This window comes from Mirounga angustirostris, unplaced genomic scaffold (genome assembly GCF_029215605.1).
Source record: "Mirounga angustirostris isolate CCGP_5_RB_7025 unplaced genomic scaffold, mMirAng1.0.hap1 SCAF_10, whole genome shotgun sequence".
Classification (NCBI taxonomy): domain Eukaryota; kingdom Metazoa; phylum Chordata; class Mammalia; order Carnivora; family Phocidae; genus Mirounga; species Mirounga angustirostris.
The window spans coordinates 40,272,832-40,290,495 of NW_026991718.1; positions in this window are offsets into that span (position 1 = coordinate 40,272,832).

The following is a 17,664-nucleotide window of genomic DNA, read 5'->3' on the forward strand; positions in this document are numbered from 1 at the left end:
ATCAAGCACCTGGCTCCCACATTTGAAAGCATGGCTTTCAATGTGTGTGTGTGTAGTGTGTGTGTGTGTGTGTGTCCATGCGAGTGCACACACATTTGGATGTGCTATAGGTTTACAAAAGACTACCTATGGCTTGATCTTGTTCTGTTGCATCTTCTTTGAGGTAATTAGCCACATTTTTTTTGCTGAATATTTAATATTGGAGGGAGGCAGATGATGATGATGATGATGATGATGATGATGATATGATTATGATAAAATATCCTTGAGAAATGAAAAATAAACTGGAAAAGATTTAAAAATATTCTCTCTCCACATCTTTTTTTTTTTTTTTTAAGATTTTATTTATTTATTTGAGAGAGAGGATGAGAGGAGAGAGAGAGCACCTGAGAGGGGGGAAGGTCAGAGGGAGGAGAAGCAGACTCCCCGCCGAGCAGGGAGCCCGATGCGGGACTCGATCCCGGGACTCCAGGATCATGACCTGAGCCGAAGGCAGTCGCTTAACCAACTGAGCCACCCAGGTGCCCCTCTCTCTCCACATCTTATCTGTCAGCGTCCCCCCTACTTGGCTGCCCATATCACTGACCGTACTGCTGCAGGCTGCTGGCCCCACATGCTGGCTCTGAAGTTGATGTCCATCAGCATCCCAACTGATGCCCAGAACTGAGGTCACTCATGTCTGGCAAAGTCCTTTCTGCTGAACCTGTTGGCACTAAAGCTGCTCCACTTCTGAGTTCTCCATGTCTCTCAAGACTTTAGCATAACCATGCTTTGCTTTTGTTTCTATCTTATGTTTCCAGCTTTCTGCCCTGAGAATTAGTCATAAACTCTTGTGGGTTACACTTACTCCTAAGCCTTGGGCTCCTTGCTCAGGGGGGAGGGAGTCTGCTTCTCCTTCTCCCTCTGTTAGTTCCCCCTATTTGTGCTCTCTCTGTCTAAAAAATTAAAAAATAAATAAATAAATAAATAAAATCTTTAAAAAATGTAGTTTGTCATCCCCACATCCACTGGTGTAGAGTTCCATCATTTCCGCCTGGCCCCAAATGGGGACATAAATAAGTGAAGCATATCATACAAAGCACTTTGCACAGCCCTGGTACACTGTATATGTTTACCATGGGCTGCCCACCAAACTGAGCCTCATAATCTGTCTTCTTTCCATTCTCCAACCTGTTCTAAGGCCTGCTCTAGAATAATCTTTCCAAAAGCCTAAATAAATCACATAAAAACCTACCATGCACCCCAGTGCCTATAGTATAAAGGTGCAACTCCTGAGCACATGCCCAAGACTTCCCAGGCATTGGTTTTGTCTTTCTGTCCAGGCTCATCTCTCATTGCAGCCTACTTTTCGCCTGTTGTCTGAACACGTGGCCTCACTCAGGCATTTGAGTACCTGCGTGCACCATGACTGCACTGTGCCCTCCTTCCCTTTGCTCCTCCTTCTGCTCTGCATGTGCTTTCCCCTGCTATATGCCCAGTGACTGCAGACTGCTTTACAAGCTGGGCTCAGTCACTTCTTCTCTGGAGCTCCTGTGTTCTCCCATAGAGGGGGGTCACCATGCTTCTCTCAGGCCTTCCTATGTAAAAGGTGGATGAGGTTAGCAGCAACCACATAGGTGGCTGTAGTGAATTAATAATAGAAAATGATAGGAGGGTGCCTGGGTGGCTCAGTTGGTTAAGCGACTGCCTTCGGCTCAGGTCATGATCCTGGAGTCTCGGGATCGAGTCCCGCATCGGGCTCCCTGCTCGGCGGGGAGTCTGCTTTTCCCTCTGACCTTCCCCCCTCTCATGTGCTCTCTCTCTCCCTCTCACTCTCTCAAATAAATGAATAAATAAAATCTTTAAAAAAAAAAGAAAATGATAGGAAACATGTAACTATTCCTGGTGCAGAATCAATCCTTGATGCATATAAACTTTCTAAATGAGTACTTTAGAAATCTCTACCATGAATATCATAACCCACGGATGTCATTAATGTGCACAATTCCCAGTGCCTACCAGATATGAACTGTGTCTTATTCATCTTTATGTCTCCAGTACTTAGTATCATGTTAAATAAACAAAGGAAGGAAACCTATCATTGCTACAAGCTAACACTTAACATAGAGATCTGTAGGTCAAAAAATATACTTCTTAATTATTTCACTTAATCCTTATGTCCTTAAATTAGGACAGTGAAACTATTCCGTATGATACCACAATGGTGGATACATGGTATCAGACATTTGTCAAAACTCATAGACTAAAACATCAAGAGTGAACTCTAATGTAAACTATGGATATTAGTTAATAATAACATATCAATAATGAGGCATCAGTTGTAACAAATGTGGTACATGAATGCAAGACATTAATCACAGGAGAAATGGAGGGTGGAGGAAGGTAGGGGTATATGGGAACTCTACTTGCTGTTCAGTTGTTCTCTAAACCAACACTGCTCTGAAAAATCAACTCTATTAATTAAAAAAAAAAAATTGCTCCATGAAGCAGTGAGGGCTAGTGGATGGTATTACTTGAAAATCAGAGAAAGTGGTATGAATGGTCCAAGGTCACACAACGAAATCAGTCTGAGATGGGATTCAAGTTTTTTTACGCTGCACTTTCCATAGTTAGCACAGGATGAATTTTAATCTCCATTCCTTTTTTTTTTTTTGGTGAGTGATCAGGCAACCTCATCATTGATATTCTCCTTTCAGCACTTTTGGAAAGTAAGTCTTAGGTGGAGTGGAGTTTATTAGGGACTGTATGAGAATACCCTTCACAAGACTAATTTAGAGTCTTTATGACTCAGTAGAGGCTGTCAATCCTAAGTTATCTGACGTTTAATTCCTGCTGATGTAAATTTTATATGATAAATAGTTTCATTTAATTGTGTCATCTCTGGCTTATATATACCATAAAAGGTTTCAGTTTTAACAGCCGGCAACAAAAGAGTCCTGGATGAGAGGAATAATGTTGAGAAAACTTGCAAGGGCATGGCTGGCTGGGGAAGGCGGGTGGCTCTCTGGGTGGGGAGATCTCTGGAGGGAGGCTGGGCTTGGGGCAGAAGTGTATCTGCAGCTGTGTTTGTGCTGAGCACCTGGACGGGGATGGGTGCTCCTTCCTCCTGAGAGTTTGACTGATATACCTTCCTCCCGGCGGTGAGTTCCATACACCTGCCCCTCCTCTGGCTCATCCTTTCCACCCATGGACTTCCCACAAAGAGTACTTGCTTTGTAAAAGCTCTGGCATGCACTAATAACAATTCCAAAATAGTTTCATGAAATTTCCCTAATGTTGTATCTTTGTTTCTCTATAGAAAATCGCTCTGCTTAGGGATGATGGCATGACTGAATCTCGTTAAGTATTGGCAAACGCTGACTTGTATCTATGTATCCTCAAACTATTTATTAAGCATCTACTGTATACCATGTTCTGTGGTAGATCCTGTGGAAAATGAGTGGTTTCTGTCCTGAAGAAGCTTTCAGTTTACTGGGAAAATCCGATATACCTATATAATGAAACAGTAGTAAAAGGTATATATGGGTGCAGTATTTTATGGTTTATTAAGAACTTTCATGTGTCCATTGCAACAACACTCTCAAGGGGGAGTAGAGAGTATATTTCTCCCATTTTATTGGTGATGACTCTGAGATCCATGGTGTGACAGCTGGACTTTCCCTTCCCAGATCTGGTGCTCTGTTCTCATCACACTTTGTGCACAGGCTCCCATACGCACACTACAAAGTCTCCCAATAGAAGATGAGTTCTTCCAAGGTGTTAATAACACAAAATAGATGCTACTCTGGTGTATGCCATTGTTGACAATGCCTTGGTCCTGATGGGGGGCATTCTGTACACTTCTAATCATAAGGAAATCAAAGTAGAGACCGGCTAATATAGTTTCATTCTACATAATAGAATATTTGTTAATATCGCTCTAACCAAATGTGTATTTTATTAGGGTACACTATATATGAGATATTTCTCACTTTGAGTCTAATATTCCTTCACAGTACCAACCTTGTTTATTTTTTTTAAAGATTTTATTTATTTGACAGAGAGAGAGTGCACATGCACAAGCAAGAGCATGCACGAGCAGGGTGAGGGGCCAAGGGAGAGGGAGAAGCAGACTCGCTGCTGAGCAGGGAGCCTGCGATCATGACCTGAGCCAAAGGCAGATGAGCCTGCGATCATGACTGCGATTATGAGCCACCCAGGCACCCCCAACCTTGCTTACTTAAAAGTTCTATCCTCTGTATGAAAGATGTGATACCTGGCAAATCTCTGAGAATGACGATCACTACTTATTCCAGATATCTCTCATTTACTCCACACCATCCACTCTTCACACTTCTCTGTAATTTTTTCTGCCGGGAGGGGGTGACCTGCATGAACTGTATCAGTGGGCTCTCAGTGCCCTCAGGAGGAGGTGTTCTGTTGGATTTGGCCAAGGGGGAGCCTCGTAGGCAATCAGAGGGAGGGGAAAAAGCCTGTGGCCCCACCTCTGTGAGATCGTCTTGGGCTGACTCCACTGCTCCTCTCTAGGATGGCCTTCTCTCCTTCCTGCATCTTCTTCTTCTCCATGTCCCATTAAGTCTAGGGGAAGTAACAACTATTTACAAAGAAGATACTCTTATTTTTTTTACAGGTTTTCTTTATTTATTTGAGAGAAACAGAGAGCACACACGCACAAGCAGGGGGAGGGGCAGAGGAAGAGGGAGAAGCAGATTCCCTGCCTCGAGGGGAGCCCGGGGCGGGGGGGCTCCACACAAGATTCGACCCCAGGACCCCGAGCGGAAGTCAGACCTGAGTGGAAGTGACCTGAGCAGATCATGACCTGAGTTGAAGTCATGCTTAGCTGACTGAACCACCCAGGTGTGCGGCTACCCGCCCCCAGCCAGTCAGGCACCCCTCCTATTGACAAAGGAAGCCCTTATTTGTAAACAATCCCTCTATTCAACCCTTCTTAAATTATCCTGAATGTGCCTTTTGTTTCCAATTGGGATGCTATTATCTGTGGGGATCCTTAAAGAGTCCATGCACCTTGAAAGATCTGTGCTCCATACACCTGCCTCTCTCTGGCTTATCCTTTCTTTTTTTTTTTTTAAGATTTTATTTTATTTATTTGACAGAGAGAGAGAGAGAGCTAGAGAGGGAACACAAGCAGGGGGAGTGAGAGAGGGAGAAGCAGGCTTCCCGCCGAGCGGGGAGCCTGATGCGGGGCTCAATCCCAGGACCCCGGGATCATGACCTGAGCCGAAGGCAGACGCTTAACGACTGAGCCACCCAGGCGCCCCTGGCTTATCCTTTCTAATGATAGACATTTTGTAAAGTAAAAATAAGCACAGTGAACTTAGAAAGAAAACCCAGGCCATATGAGGGCTAGAAAAAGTACATGGGATGTGAATGATTGGGTGGGAGTGGAGGTGAGCAGAGCTGGAGATGAGAGAAAGGGCAAGCTCCTAGCCAGAAGTCTCTGTTTCTTGTCTTTGAGTGACTTACAGTGTCCTTAGGGGGAATTTTGAGATACACAGAAAAACTTTCCCTGGGAAGGTCTATTGCTAAAATGCATATATATATGTATATTAGGGAAACAGGATATAGTGCAGTGGGAAGAGACTGGGGATAAATTTGTGACCCACTACTTACTAGATTCAATATCTGTTAACTTCTCTGGGGTTTGGTAGACTTAGCTATAAAGTGACCTATGCCCAGGTGCCTGGGTGGCTCGGTCGGTTAAGCATCTGCCTTCGGCTCAGGTCATGATCCCAGGGTCCTGGGATCGAGCCCTGCATCAGGTTCCCTGCTTGGTGGGAGGCCTGCTTCTCTCTCTCCCACTCCCCCTGGTTGTGTTGCCTCTCTCGCTGTGTCTCTCTCCGTCAAATAAATAAATAAAATCTTAAAAAAAAAAGTCCCCTATGCCCTTAATATAGAATAAGCATCTCTATTATTATTTGTAGTTTAATTAGATTTTAGATATGTAGAAATATATTTTCCCTAGTGAAAAAAATTTTTTTGGGGGGAACTTCATTTTTGTACCGTATATAGAGGAAGAGGAAGTATGGATTAATATTTACCCTGAAAATTAAGTACTTCCCCAAATATCCATCAATCAAGGCCAGACTATCCAGGGTTGGGACAACCTCAGCTGATGTTAGCCTACCATGAGAGAACCTTTTGGACTAAGGATTCTGGGACTGATGACACCTCATTAGTTGTGCCATTAAATGGATCTCTTAGCAAAAAGTTTATTAAGTAACTGAGTGCCTGCAGCATTGTTGCAAGACTCTGTATTAGGTACTTTAGATATAAAAAATAAATAGGCAATGGTCTTGCATTCAAGGAGACCCAAGCCCAGTGAGGGAGAAAGGGTAAGAGGCGATCTAGCCAGATCATAGTTCATGTCTTCTTAGCCTCTGTCTTCCCAGTCTATTACTGGTATCATAAAAGCTGGCTGAATTTGAATACATTGCTAACTAGCAATGCCAGGCATGAGAGGCAAAGACACTAAGTGATTGTCAATTCAAAGGTGAGAGAGCTCTTTGTGGCTTAAAAGTTTCATAAATGTGGAGGGAATTGTTCTGGGCCTTGATGTATAGATTTCAGTAGGTTTAGAGGGGTGGGGATAACCCTTCAGGGGACTAATTATTTGCTTAGTATAGATTTATTGAAATCAAATTACCAGTAAAGTGGCATGAATTTTAATAGGAAGTGATTTACAGACCAAACTTACATAGTCTTAATTTTATTAGGACTTGAATTACATACACCACATTATTAATAATAATAATAATTATTATTATTATTATAATTATTAGACTGTATTATTATTATTTTTTGTTTTGTTTTACCACAACCAGCAATATGTGAAAGTACTGTTTCACCATAACAGCACGAGCATAGTGTGTTACCTTTGAAAAATATCGGGGGAACAGAAGAACATTGGAGGAAAGGCGAAGATGGGGAGAGGATGTATGGCACAGAGAAAGAGGCCACAGGGAAGGATTGGTGCTGATATCAGCTTGTGTGGCTATCAGGAGCCAGAAGAGCTTATTGGCTGAAAGTAGGCCTGGCTTCTCCGTTTATTAGTCATTTGATCTGGGCCAAAGCACTCTACGCTTTTGTGCCTCAGTTGCCTCACCTGCAAAGTAGGACTGCTGTGGAGTTTAAGTGGGATGCTACATTTAACATGAATAGAATGGTGTCTGCACATAGTAAGTGCCTGTGTTAGCCACTGTTTTTGGGGACAGTGTTGTATGGTGGTGACAGGAGGTGGTATTTTTTTCTGGTTGCTATAATTGCATGTTGTTGGTGGAAAAGACAGTCATGTGTTGTTATATAAGGATGAGAGTGATGGAGCTGAGGAGCAGGCTGGAGGCCAGTGTTTTCAGTGGGATAAAAGGGACTGGTCTCTAATCCCTTCAAAAAGTTGGAGAATGCCCCAGGGGTTGCTGGAAGAATGCCTAGCATCCTCCTAAATCTCCTAAATCTTGGGGTATCGGAATTCCTTTATATGCAAAGTGACTCTTGGAAAGGAAGCACAGTAGGAATCAGGGCAAACAGTTAATATTTTTTTAAATTAGTTTCAGAGATAGAATTTAGTGATTCATCAGTTGCATATAACACCCAGTCCTCGTTACATCACGTGCCCTCCTTAATGCCCATGACCCGGTTACCCCATCCTCCCACCCCCTCCCCTCCAGCAACCCTCAGTTTGTTTCCTATGATTAAGAGTCTCTTATGGTTTGGCTCCCTCTCAATTTTCATCTTATTTTTCCTTCCCTTCCCCTATATTCATCTACTTTGTCTCTTAAATTCCACATATGAGTGCAATCATATGGTATTTGTCTTTCTCTGACTTATTTCACTTAGCATAATACCCTCTAGTTCCATCCATGTTGTTGCAAATGGCAAGATTTCATTCTTTTTGATGACTGAGTACTATTCCATCACATATATATATATATATATATATATATATATATATATATATATACACACACACCACATCTTCTTTCTTCTTTATCCATTCATCTATCATAAAAGCCATATACGAGAAACCCACAGCGAATATCATCCTCAACGGGGAAGAACTGAGAGCTTTTCCCCTAAGGTCAGGAACACGACACGGATGCCCACTCTCACCACTGTTATTAAACATAGTACCGGAAGTCCTGGCCTCAGCTATCAGACAACAAACAGTTAACATTTGTTGCAGGATTTCTGACTCACTGGGAGGAGAGGAAAAATCTAGACTGACTTTTTGAACTCAGCCCAAACCTGACTCTTTCTGGTAGGCAGCTGGGGGTGCAGCCTGACTTCTGCCTTTCACGAAACCCAGGAGTCCCTAAGTGCCCATCACAGTTCGGGCTTAATCTTGGTTTTGTGCTCCTTTATGTGGGAGTTCATATGGGTGTCATCTGTTTTAATGGGCTTTGCTCCATAAGGTGAGCTTATGAGCTTGGCAAAAATAGCCTTGTTTTTAGTACCCTTTGGTTCCTCGGTTTATCATTCTTGTTTATCTGCTTGGTCTGTGACCTTTCTTTTCTTCTTGGTGTGGCCTGATGAAAACAAGTGAACATTTCCTGACAAGTTTTAGCCCAGAGTTTATAGCTTCTGCTATGTTTCAGATTATTCTATGCTTTGTCTGAAGCTGCAGCAGTGTGAGAGGCCTGTTTGTCATGATGATTCGGGCACTGGCTGAAAAGCTTCTACCCTTTGTTTGCCCAAAGAACCCGACTCCAGACTGAAGGTACACATGTCTGTTGGAATGGGAAAACAGCTTCCCAACATTAAGTTTGGCATAAAGGACCCTTTGTCCTTAGATGAGACTAAGTTGCAGAATACATCAAACCATTATCTGGCTGTCGGCACCTCCGTCACAGATGAGTTTATAACATTTCCTCCCTTGTAGGTGCTTTTTTCTTTTTTTAAGATTTTATTTATTTATTTGACAGAGAGAGAGATAGCGAGAGCAGGAACAGAAGCAGGGGGAGTGGGAGAGGGAGAAGCAGGCTTCCCGTGGAGCAGGGAGCCCGATGTGGGGCTCGATCCCAGGACCCTGGGACCATGACCTGAGCCGAAGGCAGATGCTTAACGACTGAGCCACCCAGGCGCCCCCTTGTAGGTGTTTTAACAGGACAGGCCACTTCTGACAAAGGGACAGGAACCAGGAAAGATCCTGGACCTGCCTACGAGGGGAGCGTGTATTGTACAGCCACAGCTGGGGGCTCTGAGAACTAAAGAAAGTGCCTCAACACGCTACCTGTTTGGTTCTGTCTGTGGTGGTGGTGGTGCTTGGAAAGAGGAAGCTTGTAAAGGAGAAGGGGGCTTGGGAAAATCATCACAGATCTTTGTGGACAATCTTGATTCTACAGTGTTGGGTTATTCACCAATATCGGCCAATCAAAGCAAGGGCCTGTGGAGAGAAACCCAGTGTGGAAGGAGCAGAGCTGAGATTCCTAATGAATATTCCTTTCATTACCAGCCCATCTGAGGGGAGGGGGTTCCAGTACACACACACACACACACACACACACCCCCCAAATAACTTAAGAGATACTGGATAGTACAATGATTTTTTCCTTTCACAGAACAAAACTGAGTCCCTCGTATCTTTCCATAACTTGGTGAGTTATCTCAATTGGTGGTTTCTCAAACTGTTGTTATGTGGGCTCAATGGATCTAGGAGTGGGGTCAAAATTTATCTTCAAGTGTTAGAGGCATAACCCACTGCATATCCATAGAAGAGGAAAAAAAAGATATAGTTACTTTTTTAAATATCCATGCTAACTAGACTAACCTTCTCACAGGCTCGAAAGCATTTTTTATACACCTCTGATTCCAAACCTCTTTTTCCCAGCTTTTCCTTTCCTGTCTAATCTCACAAATCCAGCTCACATTCTGCCTTCTCTACCTTTTCTTCTTTTAAGCATACAAATTGATGTTTCTTCAGCTCTATCTTTTTCTGACTATGTTCCAGTTTGTTCATTTCCTTCTTGAAGTGTGATGCTCAAATTTAACACAATACATCAGATGTGGTCAAATCGATGTTAGCTAAAAATAAAACAACAATTATTTCCCAATTTTCAGTATCGTGTTTCTGGTGATGCCATTGAAGATAGCAGCCACAATTCACCATGAGTTCTTTATCCCCTAAAACTTCTGCGTCTTTTCTCTTTAGCTGCTGCTGGGCCATATTCTTACCCCGGCCTGTTTGTGCAGTGGGCTATTTAGAGCCAATTATAGGAATTTACATTTATCTTTGTAAAAATACATCTTATAAGATTCAGCTCATCACCCTAGCCTGTTAAGAGACATTTGAAACTGGATTACAAGAAATTAATTTTCTTTTCAGCCTAATGTCATTCATGCAGTTGATGTGCACAGCTAAGAATTGATAAAAATGTTGAAAAAGACATAACTGAAGACATACTCAAGTCCAGGACAGCTGTGCTGATGTCAAGAGCTCCTGTCCCAAGCCTAACTGAGGCCCACAGGAACCCGAGGATCACTCAGCTCCAGTCTGCTCCCAACATTAAGCTTCCAGGGCCTCCTCTCCTTGAGCCTTCTGCTGTCCATCCCGACCATCTTTTCTGTCCTTCTCTGAGCCTTCGCTCCTGAAAAGGACAGGAATGTCCCCTTTCTGAGCTGTACCTTTCCTTGGGGATGGCCACATGACTTGAGCCCACATTAATTAATGTCTCCTATTCCTGGACCACTCTTTGGCTCTGGTTTATAGTTCTCATTACTAAAATAATTATTACCCTAGCAATAGTTAATATTGCTTGAACCTTTAATATGTACTTGGCACTATGCTGAGTGTATGACATACGTGATCTAATTTATCTTCACAGTATGTCCATGTGCTATTATTTTTGCCCTGTTCTTTTTTTTTTTTTAAAGATTTTATTTATTTGACAGAGAGAGCACAAGCAGAGGGAGAGAGAGGGAGAAGCAGACTCCCTGCTGAGCAAGGAGCCTGATGTGGGACTCGATCCCAGGACCCTGGGATCATGACCTGGGCTGAAGGCAGCCGCTTAACCAGCTGAGCAACCCAGGCGTCCCTGCCCCGTTCTATTAAGGAGAAATCTCCCATCCAAGTACTAACCAGGCCCGACCCTGCTTAGCTTCTGAGATCTGAGGCTTAGAGAGACTTTAAGTCACTTGTTCAAGTTCACCTTGGTGTGTCATGGCTTGAATGTAGATCTATCTGAGTCTTTACAAGTCTCCCCCTTTTGGGTTGTAAAGTCTTTGGGTGGAGACTGGTTTTCAGTTTCTCTGTTTTCCCACCCAACGGAGAGACCTCAGTGATACCGACAGTGAACATACAGTGGTGCTTAATATGTATGTATTGAATTAAAGAGTAAATTAATGAGTGAAATGGGTGCTTTACAATATTCTTTTTCTTCCTGATACTATGCCAACATCTGGAGACTCTTTTCAAGGTAAGAGAGATGACAATATAGACTTGTCTGGAATACCGCCTGTCTTAATTTGCTGGAGCTGCCATTAAGGACCACAGCCTGGGGGGCTTACGCATTAGAAGTTTATTTTCTCATGATTCTGGAGGCTAGAAGTTCAAGATCCAAGCGTCGGCAGGGTTGGTTTTTTTCTGAGGCCTCTGTCCTTGGCTCATAGAAGGCTGTCTTCTCCCTGTGTCTTCACATGGTCTTCCTTCTGTGTATGTCCATGTCCTAATCTCTTCTTCTTCTAAGGAGACCGGTCATGTTGGATTAGGCCCACTTGATGACCTCATTTAACCTTTATCACTTCTTTAAAAACCCTATTTCCAAATATAGTCATGTTCTGAGGTTCTGGGGGTTAGGATTTCAATATTTGCATTTTGGGAGGACACAACTGAGCCCATTACACTAGCAAACAGAATTCAATGAACATCCTGAAGGTTCCGGGATGTGTATTCTTCTTGGAATTTTTCACCAAGTTCGTGCTAATAGATTTGCTATAAGCTAGAGGAAAAATCAATCTTCCCTTTGGACATATTTTTCTCAGCAGTTTGATCTTTTCTTCTTAATCAAGTCAAAAGTATTTTAGATATTTGGGGGTCTTTGTTCCTTTTCTAAAAGTAAAATCAATGAAGTTAATAGGGTGAAATAGGGTAAGTCTATTGAATGAGAAGAATCTAATTAAGAAGTGAATTTTTTGCTGCATACTGTCTCCTTAATTTGGCTCTCTTTGCATATTTTACTTAGAAGCATTTAAAGTTAACATTTGACAAAGTTGACATGTAAGATGTTGAAAAGTGATTTTGGGATAGGCATGCCTAGATTTTTATTGTTACTCTATTATCAGCTGCCAGGTTGAACCTTGTTTCTTCTTACTCTGTCATTTGCCGATGACACTCACATATTCAGGAGCTGTCAATGTTTTGTGATTTCAAGGGTCCCTAGGGAACGATGACTGCTATCTTACTCTGAAACTCGATGACTGCTATCTTACTCTGAAACTCCAACCTGTTAGCTTAACTTTGATTCCAGTTAAAGCACAAATTCCCTGGGAGGGTTATGCTAAGAATTCATCTTAGGATGCTCCTAGAGCTCTAGAATCTAGTCAGTTGTGTTTCTCATTGTTTCTTCACGGCTCACTTTGTGAACAATCAGTTCATAGTCACTGAATTTTCTCTTTTAATCAGTTTTAATTAAAGAACACTTTGATTTGTCCCATGGGATTTAGTGCCTCCGGGCCATCCTGTTGACCAGGATGGGACTTGCGTGTGGAAGGAGTTAGAGTTGCTTCATAGTGAGTTTGGGAGGCTCCCCTGCATCTTTCTGATTTGTATCTGGCACTGCCCAAGCCCTCCCCAGAAAAAGGACAGGAAAACCTGAAAAATGGCAATTCAGACTCTTCCTGAATCTCCAGCTTCCCACTACTTCATAAAGAAAGTCTTCCTACTTAGGTCAGATGCAGCCACCACAATATTCTTAAATTGAGCCCAAAGATGCTTCCCGTTGGCCTCACTTCTGGCACTATATAGAGTACACCATTCTACAGCTTTTTTTCTTATTATATTTTCTGTTTTGCTGTTTTTCTTTTGCTGGGAAGCAGCATATGTCTCAGTCAGCTGAGATTCAGACCATGACCTCCCTTACAAACAAAAATAAATACTGCCTTTCTTAGACTTTTCCCTCCTTCACATCTGCCCTTGACATTCTTTTAATGTATATTTCAGATGGAGGACTACACGGCCTGTGTGTTTGAGAAAGTGGCAGCTGATGCAGATCACTGACACCTGGAAACCTGCTCAGTGCACCAGGGAGAGCCTGTTCTGCTGAGCCTAAAGGGTTTTCTGCTCACCTTTTGGAACTGGAGAATGCCATGGTTGGAGGGCAGGCTGTGAGGAACACACCTGGTGAGATGTCCGAGAAGGGCCTTGTGATTATCCAGTGTTGGCCTGCCTGTCTACCATCCAAAAGCACTGTAGATGGGAGGAAACCAGAGCTCTTCAGCACGAGGGAGCACAAACTTTCATTTTTGTGTAGAAGTAGGTGAATGGTTAACTGTGAACCAGAGGCATAGGTGACCTGGGAAATTTCAGGGCTTATTTGCATCTCAAACAGGCCTTGGAAATATATGTACTTAGAGTATTTTGTGTATTCTAACTTATTGTAATTAGAGTAAATGGCATGCACTTCAGACACATCCAGGATGGCAGGGGAGGACAAATAGGTCATCCAAGGATATTCCTGGGCAAGCAGTTGTCAGCGGATGCCACCCATTGAACATCCTGTAGGAAATGCAGTGCCCTACCCAAGATTTCTGTGAATTCCTGGGAGTTCCTTTGTCATGGGCACTTTTTAATCAGAGCACCTGTGTCCCTGGGCCCTCACCCTTCTTCAGTCTCATTTCTCTGTTCTGTTTCTTCTGTTTTATGCTTATCCAGCTCTAGAGCTCAGCACTTTCCCCTTGCCTTCCCCCCAGATCATGCACACAAAGCATTTAAAAATGTCGCAGATTTTATGGAAGCGCTGTGGAGCAGAGAAGATAATTTATAGTAATATAAATAAATTTAAGTGGGTTATGAGATGTTCTTGTTCTTAAAAGCTCTTCAGTTACCCTGTCACTGGGAATTTCTGACTGGTCACTTTCCCGTGGAGTGAATTAACTGCCATACTTCTTTGCCTTTCCCTCTTCCTTTCCCATCCGCCCTCCCCTCCCCTCTTGAAGTTCCCCTAATTCCTGTTCATTTCTATCAGTTTGATCACCATCTTCTAAACTATGGCCTTACCTACTATACTCAAAGGGCCTTTCCTACACAGTTTAGGTTCTCTATAGAATAAACCTAAACACAGATTAATTCCCTTATGGGAACTCTCTAAATCTCACTTATATCCTGAATTGTATCTATTGTAAAGTTGCGGGCTGCTGGTCCTAGAGTGGCTGATGTATTGATCTCCCTCTAGAGCAGGAGCTCCATTAGAGCTGAGACCTTCCGTGTGCAGCCCTTCATGGGTCCCCAGAGCAAAAGGGACGCTTAGGTTGTATTAAAGCTGACTTGGCCATGACAGAATTGTTGAATCATTATATTGTACACCTGAAACTAATATAACACTGTATGTTAATTATACCTCAATTTAAAAAAAAGGACAAAAGACTGACTCGGTCATTGTTCTCTTTCTGGATTTGCATGGTGGTTATGCATGTGTGTTCACTTTGTAATAATTATTTGAGCTGCACACTTACAAGTTGTTCATCCTTTTGTTTGTATTACATTTCAATAAACATGGTTTTTAGGAAGTGGCCTGCACAAGATGACACAGTTGTCAAGGGACAGGCTTGGGTCTGTGGACTTCCAGTGAGGGATGTCCTGCTCAACCAGAGCTGCTTCTCCAAAGACTGTAGTGGGTTGGCTGCCTTCTCTAAGGATGCGGGGCTGTGTGTGAAAGAAACAAAGTTTGTGTTGCCTCCCCACATCTCTCCTCTGTGTGCACCCAAGAGCCGCCTGAGCCTCTCCTTTGAAGCCCCGGAGGCTGGCATGTTCTTTGCTAACAAAGACTCTGTTCACATCCAATTCTCCTTCAGTGAGCAGCAGTCATCTGGTTTCTTGTCTCAGGATCATTTTTGGGGGTAGGGGTTTATTCCACCCCCCCAAGGTATGACAGGATAGGCTTGGAGTCTCTGGTTAGGAGGGTCAAGGGTTGTGGACAGAATGTCATTTCCAGAGGCTGCTCGCTCTTCTACCTCAGACAGGGGTTCTCAACCTTGGCTGCACTTGATTCACCCAGGCAGTTTTAGAGACTGCAGAGCCTTGGGCCTCCATTTCTCCATCCCCTGAGAGTGTCTCCTGTAACTGGTCTGGGCACACAGATTTAAAATCTCCCCAAGTGATTCTATGTATAGCCAATGTCAGCGGCAACTGATTCTGACTTAATCAATGGCAGGACCTGCTAAACAATGACGGTCTCAGCTGGAAATAGGGACCAAGATGCTGAGATATAGCATCTAATTTGTAGCCTCTACCTGGGATGAATCCTCCTGCTGATAATCAGAAATTCTTGCTGTATCACATCATAATTATTTTGCACCTCCTGAATCTTCACCCATGGCCCAATTTAGGCCAAGTAGCTTATAGCAGAGAAGGCTTTTTGAGATGTACACACTGATGCTCTTTTTCTTTTGCTACTTTGGTTTAAGTGACTTCTAGTCAGATTTTGGTTAGTCACAGGTGAGTGGGCAGGAAACAGCCTCACTGGGCTGGGTGAGAAGGGAGGGATGTGGGATGCATGAGACAAGGATGCCAAAACAAAGCAACTGGGCTGCACAGGAAGGTCACAGTGAAGGCTCAAAGTACAAAGACCAAAAGGCAAGGAAGGTCAGCTCTGGAAAATCTAACCAAGGCCCAGTGAAAGTAAATCAAGAGGAAAGCTGAACACTCAGGAAGTCATGAGTAAGTGGTACCTGTCCATATACGATGGGTGCTACTTTTAAGGTGGGAGGACAGCTCCCTAGAGATGGTGGCACTTCATGTCCAGAGTGTAAACAGAATCAGAGCAGGGCCACCATATTAGACAGGAAGAGGCATAGTGCAGAAGCTATGCATCCAGGATGATTTAGGAGGACACAGGGCAGGTGAGCACACCTCATGAGTGGATATCCTGGGCTTAGCTGGTCCTACAAGCCAGGAGCCAGGACCTCTAAGACCCGAGGAGCTGCAGCTAACCTTAGGGCTCTGGCTTGATTCTCAGACTCACCCGATCCTGTGGCTGTTGCTGCTGACCATGTTGTATTTGAGACAGTTGTGACAAGGCCAGGGCTGGCCTGCTACTGAGGGCCACCAACTAGAGGAGCTGGAAAAGGCACCAGAAGGTGACAAAGGCCTAGATTTCCTTAGCTCTTGGGCCTCAACTTAGTTGGCTCCTTTTCCCTCCTTTTACCTTATTTCCTCGTTGTTACATAGTCTACCTGTCATCTGGAAGCTAGACTGCCTTTTGGGTGGCGATGTCTGTCTCAGGTGTCAGAAGTATGATTTCTGTGCTCATCACACACATGGCAGGTGTTGAACTTCATCAGGTGCTCATCATGCCCTCCAGGGTCATTGCAGACTTGTCAGGAAAAGGTTGACGTGCTTGTCTGTGGATTTTTCTAGTGGGTTTCTAGGCTTATCTACTGACCTGCCCCTTACGGCCTTCACTCAGTGGTGTCAGCCACCAACCCCCAACTTGGCTTGTGGCAGTCTCTGTGGGTTTGTCTTTTCTCTTCCTCACCCCACTCCCAAATCCTCACTCATGCTCTGGAAGAACTATGCTTTTCCTTCTGAGACCAGCCTATAAACACCTCTTCTAAGAAGCCATTCCATATTCTCCCAGTGGCAACTGCCTTTCTCTCCTTCTCAGTACAGACTGTTAGTCTTCATCATCCTACTTGTTACAAGCTGCTCTGAGGTCAGCATTTAGTGGGCATTTAGGTTGTTATTCTTGTAACTATTAGTACTACAATGTTACTAATGTTGGTTAACTAAACTATTTACTACCTATTTGTCTCATTTATTCCCCTCAAAAATGCAATTAGGTGGGTACTTTTTTAAGTCTTACTTTACACATGAGTGTTTTTTTTTTTTTTTTTAAGATTTTATTTATTTATTTGACAGAGAGAGACACAGCAAGAGCAGGAACACAAGCAGGGGGAGTGGGAGAGGGAGAAGCAGGCTTCCCGCGTAGCAGGGAGCCCGATGCGGGGCTCGATCCCAGGACCCTGGGATCATGACCTGAGCCGAAGGCAGACGCTTAATGACTGAGCCACCCAGGCACCCAGTAAACCGAGTTTTAAAGATTAAGTGGGTACAGGGCGCCTGGGTGGCTCAGTCGGTTAAGTGTCTGACTCAATTTTGGCTCAGGTCATGATCTCAGGGTCCCGAGATGGAGCACTGTGTCAGGCTCTGTGCTCAGCAAGGAGTCTGCTTGAGATTCTCTCCCTCTCCCTCTGCCCCTCTCTGTGCCTGTGCTCTCTCTTTCAAAATAAATTAATTAAAGATTAATAAGTTAATCTTTAAACAGAAGATTAAGTGGGTATAGATATGGGATATCAACCCCGACAGTGTTTACTTATCTACCTCGCTGGCCAGGGAGGTCATGGGATACAGGAATATGTTTTATGAGATACATGAGTATGTTTTTGTACCTACCAGAGTACCTACTGTTGCTGTTTCTGCATGGCACTATGACCTTG